This window comes from Erpetoichthys calabaricus, chromosome 17 (genome assembly GCF_900747795.2).
Source record: "Erpetoichthys calabaricus chromosome 17, fErpCal1.3, whole genome shotgun sequence".
Classification (NCBI taxonomy): domain Eukaryota; kingdom Metazoa; phylum Chordata; class Cladistia; order Polypteriformes; family Polypteridae; genus Erpetoichthys; species Erpetoichthys calabaricus.
In genome coordinates this window covers 46,910,960-46,930,159 of record NC_041410.2, presented here as the reverse complement: position 1 = coordinate 46,930,159, position 19,200 = coordinate 46,910,960, and the positions used below count along the sequence as shown (strand labels likewise).

Here is a 19,200-nt window from a genome sequence, read left to right as displayed (position 1 = left end):
ACCTGAACAGATCAACATTACTGAGGCCTTCAGCTTTCTTTATTTTCAGGTATTGTATGATGGACACAGGTTAGCTGGTTATATGTTGGCTCATTTTGTATCACATTATTGTTTGGCTGCTATTTAAGGAAAAAAGGAACAATTGAGGGGTCTGAGTCTTAAATAGCAATTCAATAGGCTATATGCACACGGTAGTGCTGATATACTTCCGGTGAAATCTCAGCCCGCCCAGTCACTTTCCTTGTTCATACTGCAGTATTGATTTTTGTTTAGTGGTGAGTATGTCCCAGAAAAAGAAGTTTAAGTCTCAGCGTACAGATAGCTCTACAGCTGAACATTGCCATGTACCTTTATGTCGAGATTCAAGTAAGTAAAACAAGGTACTTACTTTTCATACGTTTCCTTTCAAAGCAGTTAGTCATAGTTAGTCCCCATACCCGAGTTTGTAGTTGGCATTTTAAAAAAGAGGGTATTCATAACCCAGGTTCTGAGACAGGGTGGTGACTGTTGAAGAGGGGAGCGGTTCCTGCATTGTTAGGGTGGAGCAATTTCACCGTTCCACTTTCAAGAGGTTGGGGGTGGGGGGTTTGAGACCTTCCAGCTCAGTATACCCTTACAATGAGGCACCGTTTTGCTGGCTCAGAATTAGACTTTCGCTTTTTTACAGAGTAACATGTCCACCAGACTCATGTTATTATACATTAAGCTTACATACATATTCACCGGTCCCTGAATAAAGTTTAAAGACTAAATATTGAAATTCAGATTTTTTAACGAAGCCTACTGCTATCACATATTTGTCCCATGTAAGTTCATAGTAGATGTAAGTTTTTAATATGTCTGGATTTTACCTTCGTAATTGTGCATGTAGCTTGAGACCTACAGTTTGAAGCCCTTCTCCTTTTGAGCTCCTGATGTTTTTCACAATGTTTGAATAATGCGACTTGCATTATGTTTATCGTAAATCTCGGCGCATCATGAAGCGATCGGGTGAAAACTGCCCTAGCTAGTCTGTTTTAATATTAGTGAAGCAGCTGAGTGACACAGAGTCCAGAAGAGTGTGTGCATATGGCCAATTAAAATTAAGGTAAAAGAGTTAATTGAGAATTAAGAAAAGGAGTAGAATGGAAACCTGCTGCCACAGTAGCGTACCAGGAGTGGAGTTGGAGGCCCCTGACGTAGTCAAAGCTAAATATTTCCTTTTGTTGTTTGGTGGAGCACAGGTGGTTCTTAAACAGACCATTACGTTGCCTTTCTAAACTATATCGGAATGATTTATTCACAATTTCTATCTGTGCGGTACAAATGTAATACTTCTTAATGTACGCACTCCATTTTTTTAATCTTGTTTCTACACAATTTCTTTCTTAATATTAAAATAAGACAAAAAATTGTGTTTTTGTAAAGCGACTATACAGCTCTCCTGCTCAAGCACTGGGACAACTGAATTCCATGTCGGCCCACTCTCTTCATCCCCTATTTGACCTATCACGTGCAGTCCAGATTGGGACCAGATGTCCCACTACTGAACATACAAAGTTGTGCTTTTAAGACGACAAACTACAGAGAAAACACAAGGGAGGGTGTGGTCACCCTCGACACTGCCTTAATCACCACTCTGTTCCGCACATCCATTTTTGCACAAGATTTGCAGTTTTTATTCCTTGTGTGACCAGATTTACAAATTCAGTATGTTTCATTATTTAACAAGCTTGGCAATGCATTAAAAAGTTAGATTTTTAAGGCCACAAAATGTTGAGATTATACATTATCATTGCTCCTGATTTATTGTTAATGCTAAACCACTTATACAAAGAAAAGAATATTGCCTTTTGTACTTTATAAGAATGTGTTTTAGATGTATAGACATGTGGCACCATTTCATAGTTTTATAGACATATTTTTTACAAATGATACATTTATACGCACTGCAGAAATGCAGCTGTTACTTCCCGACAGAGCTGTTTTGATTTGTTGTACATAACCAGAATTCTACATGTATTGTGCTTCTCTTTCGGCTAGATTATACATTTCTGGTGCTTTGATACTTAAAGTTTGCAGATGAGCTATATATTACTGTAAAAGGAGTCACAAAATGAAGTTGCGTGTTACGAAGGTGATGCAAAAGCTCTAGCGTGAGTCTACTGTTCCTTGTAAAGCGAATGACGCCAGCCCATGCCCTAAACGTAAGGCAATGAGAAATGCTGCTTGCTTTAAACCAATGTCGTGTTCTCCTTTATTTGTACTGTATTTTAACTGTGATAGATTTACTAGCCATGAGTCGCAAGAGTGTCCACATGTTATTACGCTTTCCATGAGCAACTTGTTGTATTCCTTCATTTGCTTGTTCTTCCTCTTTGAATTCATAAGCCATTAACTCTACGGGTTTTTACTTTTGATGTAATTGTACTGCCTCTTTAATTCTGTACCAGACGGGTTGCTTTTTTATTGATTTGATTGGAATAAGGTAGTGGTGCAAAAAACTTCATATATTGTACATTATGTTTTAAAAAGAGTAAAAAAGAAGACGAAATGGAGGAGATTGTTGTTCAAATGTACCACATGTATAGAAATGTAAATATGCTGTGTTTGAATGACCGCTGACAGTTTCTTGATACGAATGACCTGCTTGCTGTGTGTGGTGACTCTGAAAGACAAAAAATTGTTGTAAACCTCTTTGATCATTGTAACACATTAACGATTTTTTTTTTGTTACACTTGAATTCATAAAGGCTGTTCTAATGAAGAGTAGAAAGTATGAGGAAAATTCAAACATTTCAAATCTGCTCTTCGTGTGTCTCCATAAATGAAATACATACTAACACCTCAAATTAGATAATGTCTTGCTAGCTGTCAGTAATTCATTTCCCTTTCCTGAGAAATTTCTTTCAGCTTTTGGCACTTTCTAGCAAACTGTAAAGATGAGGAAACTAAAAACGCTCAAAACACTTAAAGCCATAATTTAACAAACGTCTATGTCTATGGCCTGCAACGCTAGACGGAACTGACACTGTGGAAAAGGGCCCCCTTGTTAACTTTTGAAATGGAGGCTACTTTCATATTTTCCGTCATCACTAAGCAGACCAATGGCATCTTTATCATTCACATCTGGTTTGCCGTTTCACTCAGGGAGAGTTGAGTAATAGGACAGACGTGACAGACATAACATAAAAACAGCCAAACATGTCACCCCTGGATGGGACATAACAACAGAAGTAGATGGGGTGGCTTTTCCACTTGCACCCCAAGCCCCTAGCAGTTTTTTCATTTTTACCTTTCTTTTCAGGTGTTTTCCTTTCAGGGAACTTTCACAACTACCATACCAAACACTTTAGAGGTCACAAACAAGCTTCTGCCAGCAGATAGGACGGGTGTATCTAAAGAGGCCAATTAAAGGATGCCTGTCTACAACAAGCAATGCTCTGGGACAACCAGCCAACTTTTATATCTCACATTCCTGTAACTTTAACTGGTCATTAAAACCAAATATATGTCAAGATTTCTGCTTTTAAACAATAAGAGAGATACATTTATGGGATATTTTTTGCATTATTAACACAGAGTCTATTAGAAAATGATTGCATTCTATCACTTCTTGGAGTTGTAATAGGAATAGCGGGTTGGATTCCTAATGTAAAGTCACTTATTACTGTTATTTTGGGGAATCAAATATCCAAACATTGCACAATGAATTCAGCTGGCCATTCAGGCCGTGATACGTCTTTACAGAAGAAGGTATATTTGCATTTTAAACCTACTGGACGTTTATTGGAGTTAAAGTTGTGAGTCTGTATTTTGCGTGTCTCCTTAAAAAGGGTAATTTATAATGATCTTGTGGATGATGAATGATAGCTTTCTGACGATGCTGGACTATTGCTTTTTTCCGGCATTAAATGCTTATCTTTTATATGTATATTTTTTCAACTAAACAGGGATTTTTTCAGCTTTTTTATTTTTAACGGTCAGTAGACAAATCAAGGGCACCAAAATTTTGAGTTGCGTACTATTTTTCTTTTTTCTGAACAAAGCCTTCATTCTTTTGGTTTATACTTTGGAAAAGACCAATGCATGTTTCCGTGATTTCTTTTTTTTAAGTATAATTTTTATTTGATCTCTTTCTTATAGGCACTTTTGTCAGGTGCTTATGATTTTACTTTTTACTTAATGCTAGGCCAGTGTTTTATGTTTGATTTTTTTTTAATTCTTGTCCATAAACACATCAAAGCTGCAGTGAATAATATATTCTTCAGTCACCAAATCACTACATTGAAGTATTACAGAAATTCTTTATAAATGTACATATGCTGGTCTTTTGCTCTGCTGTACCTTTTTATTATGTATTTTTTACTTGGTAGATGATATATTGTGACAATGTCCTATGCAAAATATGATTAACAGAACTGTAAAATATTGTATGTTGTTTTAAATTGTATGCATGATTTAGTGAAGTTTACATTTTAAAATACATTCTTAAATAAGAATCATTATATGTTTGTGCCTTTTTATCCTGAGTGGTATGTGGTTACCCCCGTGCTCTGTGAACTCCTGCATGATTACACTCTGGGCATCTTGTAGTTCATGAACGGACTGAACCTGGGTGGTAGAGAGAGACACGGACATAGGAAAAATATTAAAACTCTTTAATCCATCCATCAGTTCTCAATAAAAGCAGTCCAAGTGCAATAACACCAACATAAACAAAATACAGTAATCCCTCATCCATCACGGGGGTTGCGTTCCAGAGCCACCCGCGAAATAAGAAAATCCGCGAAGTAGAAACCATATGTTTATATGGTTATTTTTATATATTTTAAGTCCTTATAAACTCTCCCACATGGTTTATAAATATTCCCCGTACAGTTATACAGCATAAACCCTTTATATTCTTTTAGTTATTAGGTAAGATTCGTTGAAATTATGTATGTAAACACAGTTTATATACTACTCACAAACATACGTATCGTATATCATTGAGGAGTTTTATTTAATACGTAATACAGTTTTAAACATATTGTAATTGAGTAGGTAATTTAAAAATACGTGAAAAATCCATAACATGTAAATGCTGTACATAAAACCAAAATGTTATTTTAAAGATACTGTAGAGCGTCTCCGATATCACATTTGTTACAGCCATTACGATAGACAGGCCACCGGCAATAAATACCAACAATGCAAGGAAAAAATTGTATAAAATGTGTGCACAATTACAATAAACGTACATACATGTACTAAGTACGTAGAAGAATAGTTTTGGGTACTCACCAACTTGTCAGATAACGATGACATTTACTGCACTGTCACAGCTGTTCTAAAGGAGCCTCTTCAGGCGACTGTGTAGCACCACCGTTGTCTTCTTCCACTGAAGGCGTACTAGGTGGTGTTTTGTGTGTAAGGAACATCGTGATGGGCAGTTGCTGGCGCTGCTTTTTCATTTGTGTAAAGAGGTTCCTATACACTTCCGTGGCGCCATCAAGAGCATTTTTAAATTGCAAAGAACGAATCATTTGCGGGTCCCATTCTTCAACTGATGTCTGGAGATCTTTTGCCATTCGTAGAATGGTCCCGAGACGCTCGAGAGTTAGCACAGCACCCAGGAGCTTAACCGCGTGCTCTGATTGGGTAGCTTCTCAGCCATCTGCCAATAGCGTCCCTTGTTTGAATTCAAATGCATCCCTTGTTTGAATTCAAATGGGCAAATCAACTGAGGAAGCACACGTACTGTAGACCGCAGACATCTGCGAAGCAGTGAAAAATCCGCGATATATATTCACATATGCTTACATTTAAAATCCGCGATGGAGTGAAGCCGTGAAAGACGGAGCGCGATATAGTGAGGGATCACTGTATGCAAAAAAACACAAGAAATATATAGAGACAAAAAGAAGACAATCCAATTATTTTCCTTCTTACTTTTCCAAAAAAAAAGAGTTCTCAAAAAGAAAAATAACTACACCCAATACCAAAAGTCAATGACTAACTCACCACACCAGCCCCTCCATTTTGTACAGACATTGCACTGCCTTCTCTTCAATGGAGCAATCAGATCACTAGAACAAGAAGATGGAAAAAACAGAACAACCTCTAGTGACCGCAGCCTCGTTTTTTATGTCCGCGGGATTCCTACAGCCAATCCCAGCTCATGTTTCACCAGTCCCTACCAATAGGATCACACGTTGCCATGCTCCTGATCCTTCAATAATGAAGGAACTTCCTACATCATTGCATCTGGATATGAATGTGCGTGCAGGTAGACACACAAACGATTCCTCCAGTTAACTTTGCTCAACTCTGCTCTGGTAAGCTTCCTCTGGGCCCTTAATTCACTTACAGCTCTTCCTATGCTGGCAACTAAACTGCTGCTGTTTATCCACATGGAGCAACACTGGAACATCGGCACATTTACCCTCAGGTGCATACGCAGCTCAGCAGGCCTGCCAAACCTACATAACTGCCTGAATGCACAACCCTGTGCGTCTCTTACCAGCACCTTACACCACACCACCTCACAGGTAAGTGTTTCCAAAACTATTTATAAAAGATAAATATGACTACAAATAATTTTATTTCCTAACTAAAAGTAAGCCTCCTGACATGGCCTGTCACATTATATTTCAAATTGCAAACAGTAAACTCCACAGAAATTAAAATGAAGGTATTTTCATGTGCCATTGCATTTATTTAACCCATTTAATTAAGTGTTAGGGAAACTGAGAATGTAATGCTGCCTTTACTTGTAATTGGACTATTGTCAGCCCCAATTTGTGATGTTTCACATCCTGAGGTTAGTGAGTTTACGTGAGAGTCCTGTCAGAGTTTTGCGAGGTGTGCAAGGTTGATTTGTCACTTGTTCTGAAAATAAAAAGCAAGTAGAAATAAACTGTATTTTGTTGTGAAAGTAAAGAGCAAACTAGGGGTGTATCGTGTCACTCCAAATGTAATTTGACCAAAAACAAATGCCATATTCTGGCTGACTAGGTAATATTTCTTATTTTTATACACTTGCCTAAGGTGAAAGGTCAGTTTTACATCACAACTCTTCAGAGAATCTGGGTAGCTTTGTTTTTTCTGAATTGTCCTACTCAGAGTTTCAACTTTGAAGAGAGTTCATGTGATATTTCTGACTGGGACACTCATTTTCCCATCTATCATGTAGAACACTATATGGACAAAAGTATCGGGATGCCTGACCATTACACCAACAGGGACTTCAATGACATTGCATTTAAATACCTAGACTTTAATATGGAGCTGGTCCCCCTTTGCAGCTCTAACAGCTTCCCCTCTCCTTGGAAGGCTTTCCACAAGATTTTGGAGTGTTTCTGTGGGAATTTGGGCCCATTCATACTGTAGAGCATTTATGAGGTCAGGCACTGATGTTGGACGAGAAGGCCTGGTTCGCAATCTCCACTCCAGTTCATCTCAAAGGTGTTCAGTGGGGTTGAGATCAGGGCTTTATGTGGCCCAGACAAGTTTTTCCACACCAAACTCATCCAACAATGTCTTTATGGGTCTTGCTTTTTGCACTGGGGCGCAGTTATGCTGGAAGAGTAAAGGGCCCCAAACTGTTTTCACAAAGTTGGAAGCACAGTGTTGTCCAAAATGTCTTGGTATGTTGAAGCATTAAGATTGCCCTTCACTGGAAGAAAGGGGCCTAGCCCAAACCCTAAAAAACAGCCAACACCATTATCCCTCCTCCACTAAATTCATAGTTTGTACAGTGCGGTCAGGCAGGTAACATTCTCCCGGCATCCTCCAAACACAGACTCAACCATTTAACTTCCAAACAGAGAAACGTGATTTGTCACTCCATAGAATACAATTCCACTACTTCATCTGATGCTTGGCATTGGACTTGGTGATGTGAGGCTTGCATGCAGCAGCTCGGCCATGGAAACTCATTTCATGAAGCTCCTGTCGCACAGTTTTTGTGCTTACATTAATGCCAGTGGAAGCTTGGAACTCTTCAGCAATGGAATCAGCAGAGCGTTGGCAACTTTTACCATGTACCATGTACATTAGCAGTCATCAACCCCGTTCTGTGACTTTATGTGGTCTTCCACTTCATGACTGAGTTGCTGTTGTTCCTAAACGCTTCCATTTTCCTATAATACCACTTACAGTTGACCGTGGAATATCCAGCAGGAATGAAATTTCACGAACCGTCTTATTGCAAAGGTGGTATCCTATATTACCATGCTTGAAGTCACTGAGCTCTTCTGAATGACTCATTTTGTATCACAAATGTTTGTAAATGGAGACTGCATTGCTAGATGCTCGATTTTATACACCTGTGGCAATGGGTCTGAGTGAAACACCAGAATTCAATAATTAAGAGGTGTGTCCCAATACTTTTGTCCATATAGTGTGTATTATGTGTATTAGCAGTATTGGGTGCACATTAATCATCAACCCTGGGCTCAGTGTTAGCTCAACTCAGAAGACACTCACACAAAGACCCTTGTTCTTACTCATATGTGCTTATGGAAACATTTGGAATACATCCGTTTTTAATGAACCTACTCAGTACAGTTCTAGATCCTAACCCTTACTGTAGCACAGATAGGGTGTCCGACTCACTCAGACACCCACAGGGCTCAATTTACATTTGTTAATCATCCTAACCTGCACATCTTTGGGATGTAGGGTACGTTTTGTGGTAGAAATCGACATCTTAATTAAAGAAAGAAACTTATCCTCTAACAGGACAAATCTGATAAAACCTTTGAGTCAGTAATCAGGAAGAATAAAAGTTTGCCCATCTGCGTCATTTATTTTATTTACAGCATCAAGCTGAGGAGGGAGCATTCATCACAGCAGACCGTTACAGCGTGATGAAAATGTTCAAATATAAAAGGTGTAGGTCTACTGTATTTTATAAGTAACTCAATTTAGAAAACGGGGTCAATCAATGCATACATTTACTCTGGTTGGATGATTGGTTTACACCCAAATGGCTTATATTAAATAAAAGCCTATTATATTATATTTTGGTTCTGCTTAAACCTTTTCGGGTGACCCACCATCCTTGGATTTTTTGTGTAGATAACAACAGTCCAATCTGGTTGTTTACAGGACATCTGCTGATTCTTAGTCATCTTTCAGTACATTTTGTGTATTACATCATTGTCTCTGTTGTTCACTTGACCTTTATCTGGTTTCCTGATATGCCTGAACAGGTGTCTGACATTTATTAACCTTTTATGCTATGTCTTTATGCTATGTTACCCTACAGTTTATCAACCCTGGATTTGATGGGTTTGCTTTTCATCATAATCTTATGTTAATGCATCGTTTGCCCACTGCCATGTTAAATTCAAGGCTATTTAATTCCTACCTTTTCACAGTACCTTAAGAAAAAACCCATGACAACAATGACTAAACCCCACACTCATAGTCTTGTGACGCAGCAGTGGTAACCAATAATGCCCAGACCACAGCATATTTTTTAAATGATGCTGATAATCACTGGTTTGCTCTAGTCCAGTGTTTCTCAACGTTTATGGATTTACAACTCAGTGTTCCCTTCTTAAGTTTGTTCATGTTCCACAAATGGAGGGGGGTGGGGGGTTTTATAGGGAGTGGATTTGGGAGGACCCCCAACTCCCTTTGTGAAATGTGAGAAGGAAAACATGCGAAGGCACAAAAGTGGATGAATATTATGCAGCACTGTTGACCCACCACTACCCACTCAGCAGGGGTCTTATTCCCCTTTTTGGGTAATTGAGCTGCTCTGTCAATAACAACATTATATGTCCTAACAAGACTATATAAAATGAGCATGCCGGTAAAAACATGGACTCAGAGGGAACTGTAGCATAAAGTTCTAAAACTAGTAACCCAAAGGCTCAAGGAGAATGACCCAGCAACCTTCAGCTTGTATGCATAAAGGACAGACAAAGATTCTTTATAACTAAAAATATTTATTGCACGAAAAAATGACCTTCTTAATAAAAGCTCCAGAGAGTGCAAAAGACACAGCAGAGGATGCATGAAATAGGCAACCCCAAAGCAAACACAATCCTAATGCACAGTCAAGTAGATAGATCACAAAATCCCACAAATCAATAATAAATAATATCACAGGAGAACTTGCCAAAACCACCAAGTGCTTTCAAATGAACCGCAAGGGACTGCTTGTTTTCTCAGCCTTTTTAAGGCTGAGGGCAGCCCCTTGACTATGATAGGCAGGTAGCCCCGTCTCTTGGAGATCCATCCCGAAGACACATGGAACATAGCAGAAGAACCATAGAAAGTAGTTAATTGATAATAGAATCAAAAATGAAAATAATAGAGTAAAAGAAACAAAAGAATCAAAAATGAACAAAAAAATATATAAAAAAGGAAGCTGAACCACAGCCGGGGGGAATTTCTGGCCGAAACATAACACATGAACAAGGGAGACGTCAAATATTCCTGGAATCAGTCAACAACACAGAACTAGGGTAGATGCCGCTAAATATCACATGCCTACATTCTGGTTAATCAGTCCGCTGAGTTGATCGAACTTTTCTCCAAGCCACCATGGAAGATTTTCAACAGACAACGATAACTGCTTTGTTCAACATTGGCGAACATATTCCGAAAGAGTTTGTTCCCAGTGAACAGGCTGTTAATCAGTGACATTACACTGTGGGAAATCATCAGGAAAATAAAATGGAGAAATGATGCACCCAGAACTGGATTTTGCACCACAACAATGCACTTGCACATACCGCAGTGTCAGCCAAAGAAGCTTTGAGCAAAAACAATATGGTTGTTTCTGCACATTCCTCATATTTTCCAAATCTCATTCTCTTTGACTTCTTCATGTTTCCAAAATTAAAATTGAGACTAAAAGGATGAAGATTTGCTACAGTGGAAGAAATCCAGAAATAAAACCACAGGAGATTCTAGACCTGGTAACAAAAGATGAGTACAGGAAATATTACCAGGAATGGGCCAAGCACTGAGACAAGTGGACTGCATCTCAACAAAAGTATTTTGATGGGTGAATAAAAGGGAATAGCTGTAAGTTTCAGAATAAAGTTAAAGTTTTTAATATTTATGGGAACTTTAGGGTACCTCCTTGTGTACATAATTTACAACAAAGGCTGAGATTAAACGGCATTGAATACCATGGTGCTGCTGCCACCATGCTTCACCACAGGGATGGTATTAGGTAAGTGTTGAGCAGTGCTTGCTCTTCACTAGACATAATGCTTGGTGTTCTATACAAAGGGTTCAGTTTTTGTCTCCTCGGACCTCAGACTCAGAGGAGTACTTTACATGTCTTTTAGTCAGTAATGGCTTTGGTATGGCCACTCTACCATAAACAACTGATTAATGGAGTCCTGCTAAGATGTTCATTCTTCCCACAGGTTCCCCCATCTCAGCATAGGATTTCTCAAGGGAGGTGACCAGTGGGTTTTTGGTCACCTCCCTGACCAATGGGTCCTGCCTGTTGACTCAGTTTGGCAAGATGGAGAATGCTATGAAGAGTTCTGGTGGTTCCACACTTTTTCTATTTCACAATTATTGGTGCCAGTGTGTTCCTGGGAATACACAAAGGTTTAGAAATGGATTTATTATTCTTGTCCTGATCTGTGGCAATTTCATCACGGAGATCTACAGAGAGTTTGTTGGACCTCATGACTTGTTTTTTGCCCTGACATGCAGTGTGAATGGTTGAACCTTCTATACAAAGGTGCGTGCCTTTTAAAACTGCCCATTCAATACAGTTTGTCACAACTAAGTTCTACTGTAGACACATCTCAAGGAGAATTAAAGCAAACAGGATGAGCTTGAGCACAGTTTGGAGTGCAAAGGGTCTGAATCAGGGCCGGATTTTCCTATAGGCTAACAAGGCTTCAGCCTAGGGCCTCAAGATCAAGAGGGGCCTACATTCAAATTGTTAGCAAAATTTTATTATCTCTCATGTAATTTACAAACTTAAAAATGGAAGGTGAAAGGGCCTCATAAGTGGAATAGCCTAGGGCCTCTTTTCATATAAATCCGGCCCTGGTCTGAATACTTATATAAAGGGGAGATTTCAGTTTTTCATATTTAATACATTTGCCAACCTTGTTGAAAATGGGTTTTCATTTTGCCATTACAGGTTATTGAGTGCAGATTGATGGGCAAAAATGACAAAATAATCCATTTAAAGTTAAATCTACAACACAGTAAAGTGTGCTGAGAATGAAAGGGTCCGAATACTTTTTGAATCTCCTGCACATTTTTTGGTCAATCCTCTTATGAAAAGGAACAGCTAGAGGCAGCAAATCAATTCCATTAATTTATCTGGTTTACCACCTTGTTAAGGTTCAGGTTCTTTGAATGTAAAAAATACATTATGAGGAAAGCTTTTCCTATAGAAATAAATCCTCCAGTTATGAGGCAGACTTCACTTGAAGAATAGAATTACCTTAGAAGCAAAAAAAAAAAAAACTCTCAGAGAAAAGAAAATCAATAATGAGCGCCATTGCCGTCTTGGAAAAGTAGTGGAATCAATTAGGCAGTGAGACACTGAGCTTAGTATAGCATGTTGAAAAACAAATCAATTATCTTTCCATCAAATATTATTTACTGGCATCCTACAAAAATGTATATACTGTACATGTTATGGACTGTAGGGGGCGCTCCAGCTACCAAAGCACCCAACACAGACAAGCTCAGATAGTATAAAAGCACAGAGTTTTTCTTTGTGGGAAACTCTTCAGATAAGCATTTCCCACACCACCAAGCACAATACAGAAAATAGCAAGAACACAGCAAAGCTCTGTAAATGGTCTGGTCTTCCTATCCCAGCTTTGTCTCCTTCCTCCTGACTCTGGCTCCTAGATTTGAGGCAGACGGTTCTTTTAATATTATCCCCGGAAGTACTCCCGGTGGTCAGAAGGCTTGCCTGCTAGCACTTCCGGGTAAAGCTGGAGCCTGACAAAAACCTGGCAGATGCAATGCAATGGAAGCAAGTAGTAGGGAAGTGAGAGGATACAGCAGCGTTCTAGAAGAAGGAGCAACCAAATGCTTCAAGAGGGCTTCCCCTGAAGGCAGAGGAATGGCAGTGGGGGAACTTAGGGATTCTTTGTAAATGTCGAGGAATGGTGGTGAGAACGTGAGCCAACTAAAAGATTGATTGCACTTGCTGAATGATGTCTCATCTTTCTGAGAAGATCTTAAAGAGTAAGCAGAGGAGACGTCAGTTTTTGGAGGAGGCACTGAGGCTCATAAAGGTTTTATGGACAATCCTGATTGTGTTTTAACCTCTGATTCCAACAGTTTAGATTTATTTAGAATTGGCTATTGATTTATTTTTTTCCTTTATGGACATGCAATTGATGGGTTATCAGAGCAAGATGCAGAGGACAGGAAGAAATGGAAAAAGATAATCCGCTGTGGCAACCCCTAACGGGATTAGCTGAAAGAAGAAGAAGAAGAAGAAGAAGAAGAAGAAGAAGACTTGTTTTTATTAAGGATTATTTATTTATTGGATGAAAGATTGTAAGGCACTTTGTTGTTGTTTTTATTATTATTATTACATGGTTTTATTCAACTTGCCCTCTCTATTTGTCTGGGTCCAATTTTGCAATCAATTTTTTACCCAAATTTACTAAACTGATTTCCTTTAAACTCTGCATGCATGCTGATCTCCAGTGACAATGCAATATTTCACCAGTTTTGACCCAGAGATCTATACGTTAATTACTTCAAATTTAAATTTCTCATTTTCTTATATTATACCTTTAGCTATTACACATACAGTATACATAGTTTTTTTAGCCATCACACATACTGTATATATGAGTTATATATATGAGCGATGTTAGTTAAGTGGTTAGCGTGTTGGACTTTCGATCAAACGGTCGAAAGTTGAAGACCAATGTAGACAAATTAATTAAAAAAAATAATTTTGATTACCTGATATTGAAGTTTTGTCAAATTACTTCAATATGACAGATAAGCAGCATCGGTCCAGTGGTTAGCGTGCTGAATGCTCAATCAAATGGTTGAAGGTTCGTGACTAATGTACACAAATTTTTTTTTAAGTTTACCAATTTTTCATCATTTATAAGCAAATTTGGTGAAATGCTCTTTCAATGACTTGGTGATATTGGCTCAGTGGATCAAGTGTTGGGCTTTTCTAAGAAAGAGTAAAGATTTGATTCTCTAGTAGACAAACGCACATTTCCAGTACTTCACATGTAAGGTTTCACCGTGGTTAGGATTTTCTGAAATGAGAAATGAACCTGAATGAATGTTACATTTCACTTTAAGATCATTGGTTCGATTCCATTCTGTCACTAAAGTAATTTCTGTCTGATCACCTTCCCACCCAAGTCAAAGTTTTTGTAATGTGCTGAGGACTGTGTGGCATTAGGGTGGCCAAAAATATATTTATTGAAAAAAGGATGTTGGTCATATGAGACTACAAATAAAAAATGTGGCCAGGTAAGGGCATGGGGTGTCTGCCACAAAAGAAAGAAACATTAAGGTTAAGGCTGTTCAGCTGTTTGGGACCCACATTTCTTGCTCTTTGAAGACACTTTCTTCAAATATGAGACAGGTGTTCCTTCAGCAGAGTTGGCACCGGCATTAGCAGGTGGAGTGAAACAAATATCACTGTAATTAGCAGAATCACAGGCCTGTAATGGAATGTCGTCTGGAGAGTTTCCTGCTTCAACGTCGGGCTTCATTTGGAAAATTGTTTCTTGGAATGGCAGGGCAGCTTAGGTCATTACCATCCTATGAAATCTTACATACAGTATGTAGACACCAGCCAAAATGAGCATATGGAATAACATATATAATTGAATTGAAACAATCAATGGTAGAAATTTCAACACAGAAATTAAATTCTCAGGCCCATCCATTTTTTTGATCCAGTAAGTCCAGTTCCTATCTGGGTAACATCATGCACAAAATAGGGACCAACCCCTGAAAGCCAGGCCAATTTGGAGAAGCCAGTTGACCCAAAACCTACTTCTTTATTAGGAAAATTGAATATTCAGAGCAGACTCATGTTGACAATGTGCAAACTATACATAGAAAGTGGCTTCTCTGGGAATCAGACCCCAGTTAGGAAAACTGTGAGGCCACAGCATTTCCTACTGAACTATCATGTATTAATGTGACAATGCAGGAGTGCTGAATTTGCCAATAAATAAGGTTAGAGCTGCCGGGGAAGAAGAAAAGGGGAAGGCCTAAGAGAAGGTTTATGGATGTGGTGAGAAAGGACATGCAGGCAATGGGTGTAACAGAACAACATGCAGAGGACAAAGATATGGAAGAAGATGATCCGTTGTGGCAACCCCTAATGGGAGCAGCCAAAAGGAGGAGAAGAAGAAGAAGAAGAGGTCGGCATGGTGGCACAGTGGTAGCGCTGCTTTCTCGCAGTAAGGAGACCAAGGTTTGAGTCTTAGGTCCTCTCTGCGTGAAGTTTGCTTGTTCCCCCTTTGTGTCTTTGTGGTTACCTACCATAGCACAAGGAAATCAAGTTAGGTGACATGGTGATGCTAGTGGCTGTGTGTGTGTCCTCCCTGTGATGGACTGGCACCCTGTCCAGGGTTTCTTCTTGTCTTGTGCCCTATGCTAGCTGGGATAGGCTACAACACCCCTAGTGATCCTGGTCTGGATTAAGTGGCTTAGAAAATGACAAGACATATTTGTGTACTTCCATGGCATTCTGCATTCTGTTTTATGCTTTTTATTTTTCATTTTTTTTAACTATCGTGAAAGTAATTTGGGGAAACCGCTAGAAGATGCTACCATCACAATACAAGGTCACTGGAGGTAATAACATAAGCCCTATTGCTTAGTTCCTCTGACCAATAGATTCTCACAAGGGTATTGGGGAGGACAACCACCCTGATCCTCTGCAGTATACCTCTGCAGTCAGACTAATATGCAGGATCACCTGTTGTAGCTAGGGGGAATTCTACTCATGAGACGCCAAAGACTGATGATGTTAACTGGGACCCCGGAAATTCTTATGAAGGGGTATCCAGAAGGAGCTTTGGGGTACATTATGGAAGGGCCTTGATTCCTTTGGTTAAGATGGCTCCAAGTTGGGAGGCAGCTGGTAGCTCAGCTTGCCAGAGGAAAGAAGTAGAGGAAAAAAATATTAGAAGATTAGAAGGGGGTGGGGGACATGTGAGAGAGTGACCAATATTACTACTGTGTTTAGCTAGGCCCAGAGGGCAGATGTGTTTATTATTTTCTGTTTTCTTGCACATTCTTGCCTTTTTTAAACCATTTTAGACTCCCACATTGGTGTTTGGGGTTCAAGGACAAGCCAAAAGCATCTTTACAGTCTATCCCTCCATCCATCCATTTTCTACCACTTTTCCGGTCTGGGTAGCAAGGGCAGTAGTTTAATCAAAGATGTTTAGATGTTTCTTTTCCCATCACCTCCTCCAACCCCTCCATGGAGTTCTTGGTCTGCTCCGTGGTCTCAGGGAACTGTTCAAGATGCATCCTAATCAAGTGCCTGAACCCTTAACTGGCTCCTTTCGATGCGGAGGAGCAGCAGCTCTAATTTGAGTTCCTCCTGAATGTCTTTGCTCTTCATCCTATCTGTAAGGCTAGGCCCAGACACCCAGTGAAGGAAACTCATTTCTGCTGCTTGTATCCATGATCAGTTCTTTTGGTTCCTACCCTAAGGTGAAGGTAGGAATGTAGATGAACCCATAAATCAAGAACTTTGCCAACTCAGCTCTCTCTTTACCATGACTGACTGGTACAACATGCTTCACTTCTGCAGAGACCCTCAGATACTTAAAAACCTCTGCTGGAGATACCCACCTCTCCCAAACCTGGAGAGAGAACTCCACCCTTTCCCAGCTGAGAACCATGACCCCAGATTTGGAGGTGCTGATCCTCATCCCAACTGCTTCACACTTGGATGCAAACCTCCCCCAGGGCACACATGTGGTCAACTGATGAAGTCACCAGGACCACATCATCTACAAAAAGCAAAGTTGCAACCCTGGAGTCACCGAACTGTACCCCCTTTGTCCCTTAGCTGTGCCTAAAAATTATGACCAGGATTGGTGACAAAGGGCAAACTTGGGATACATTTGGCTTACTGCTTTACAGTCCTGTGCTTCAGCATGGTAGGGGTCTGTGCCATAGGAGGTTTTATAATAAAAACAGTCCAGCTCAGGCTCTGTGGGTGTACATGCAGCCCCGGGGTGTTTAATGGGGACACTGGGGTTAGTCGTGCTTGCATGTGAGTGTGCGATTGGTTCCAGTTTCCTCATTGTCTCTCCATGGGTTGTAAATCAGACGCCACCCCTATGGGAGTGAGTGGGAAGAAAGGGAGATCGACAAGAAAACCAAAGGTCAAGAATTGGGATTATGAGCCAGCATGGGGGTGAGAAGGCAGACGGTCAGCGGCCCCAATAAGAAAGTGAGAGGAACGGTCCTTCAAGGGTGGATCATTCCCTGTTGGGCACAATGGAGAAGTGGGGAGTAATCAAGTAGACTTCTAGGAAGGCATAGGGAAGAGCGATGTCTGTCTCTGAGTGTCCTGACAGATGCCGAGGGATGGTGGTCAGGATGAGAGCCAGAGAGAGGAACAGTAGCTGTTGACTTGACCTGAAGGGTGAGCTTGGCAGATGACATGAGAAAAATGTGCTGGGCTGGCAGGAATTGCAAAAAAAAGGGAAACCTGATGTCTATGTGGTATTAGTTTTGGATTTTAACATAATGAAAGAACTTATTTACAGATTGCTGGTTTTATCTCCACAAATGTACTTTGTGGATTAAAAAATATGCACCGTTTGATTCAAAACTTGCTCTGTGTGTGTCCTCTTTTGCCCCTAGTCCATCTCAGTCTACGATTATCAATGTCCCGCGTTCATATCACAAGTCCATAGTATATTATATTTCTAAATATGTCTATTTCTTGGGGTTTGTAACTGGATGTGTGCTTCTTAAGAATAAATTCAATCCATTCTCAGGTTTGACTTCTAGAGCAAACCTCATATGGGGGGACTATACTGTAGCCTGGGGGTCTCTGGTTCCACAGTTTCCCATGCTCTCACATTTATTTCAAGCTTCAGAATGCTCCTATGGCCTGCCTTCTCACTCCCATATAAACCAGGGTCACAGTTTCTATTATTTGTGACTCCCTAATGATAACAAGTGACATCTATAGCTTTCACAGCTCTATAGCTTGGCATCTTTATGGATGTCCCTATTGTTTGAGCAGGTTTATCTTATGGAGTCTCTATTTGACTTTTTTCTACTTTTCCATATTGTCTTATAGATGGAGGTTCCCTCCTACTTGATAAAATTTTTCCTAAGTAAGACCCCGATGAACCTTTTACTGATTCTCTTACATGCTAGGTGCCCTGTTTTTCTCCTGGCACACTTTTGCCAGTGGGATAATTCTTTAATTATTTGCATTTAATGGCTTCTCCTTTATCTGCCAATAATTGTAGTCTGCACAATGTTTATCTCTGTGGCTTTTTTTTTTCTAGTTTTCTGCATGCGAGTCAAGAGCATGTCAATGCACGCAAAGCCAGAAGTCAGCTGCCATGCTGAGATGAGAGAATTGCTGCAGCCAATGAATGTCAAGCAATTCGTCAAAATGAGGGTTAGCCAAAAGCATTGGAATTTGCAAGAAGGGCATCTGAGGTAAAACTTGCAACACTTAAAACTGTGCCGAGTTGTCCTTCAGTTTCTTATCTGTTTCACTTCCTATTTTTCTGTAGAGGAAATTTGAAAGTTGAGAATTTTCTTTATCATTTACATGTACTGAAAGAAAATTAGCCAAAAGAATGTCATCAATAAAAGACCTAATGTGCAAGTATGGAGGAGCAACCAGAAATGAACCCGGCACACAAAAGAAGTTTGGCAAAAAAATCCTTATCAGTTACAGAGGACGTAATGGTGTTATAAACTACCTTTTATGTTTTTCAATGTTTTGCCTTTCTGTGTGCCACCTGTAATGTTCCGCCATGCCTACCGTCGTGGCTGAATTCATACGAGGGCTAATCTGGGCTACAGCCCAGGACCCTGTGGGCTGAAGGGGCCTAAAAATTAAACAAGATGCATGAAAAGATATTTGTTCTTTGTTTTTCAAAGAAATACATTTGCACTTAGACTGGCTAATCGAGTCCTCTGTAACCCCTTCAGTGTTATAAGCCGCACATATGCACAGCAATTCTACAAGTCTGCGCGTCTCCAGTGAGCGGCAGCTAAAGATGGAGAGTG

At 39.8% G+C, this 19,200-nt stretch overlaps 1 long non-coding RNA gene across 1 annotated transcript in view; it reads left to right on the top strand.

Annotated features, from left to right (window-relative positions):
- Nucleotides 1–19,200, top strand: part of LOC114668100 (uncharacterized) — a 43,384-nt gene that overhangs the window by 12,034 nt on the left and 12,150 nt on the right. The window contains exon 2 of the long non-coding RNA XR_003718831.2: nucleotides 18,465–18,621. This is a non-coding gene — a long non-coding RNA (uncharacterized LOC114668100). The remainder of the gene's footprint in view (nucleotides 1–18,464; nucleotides 18,622–19,200) is intronic.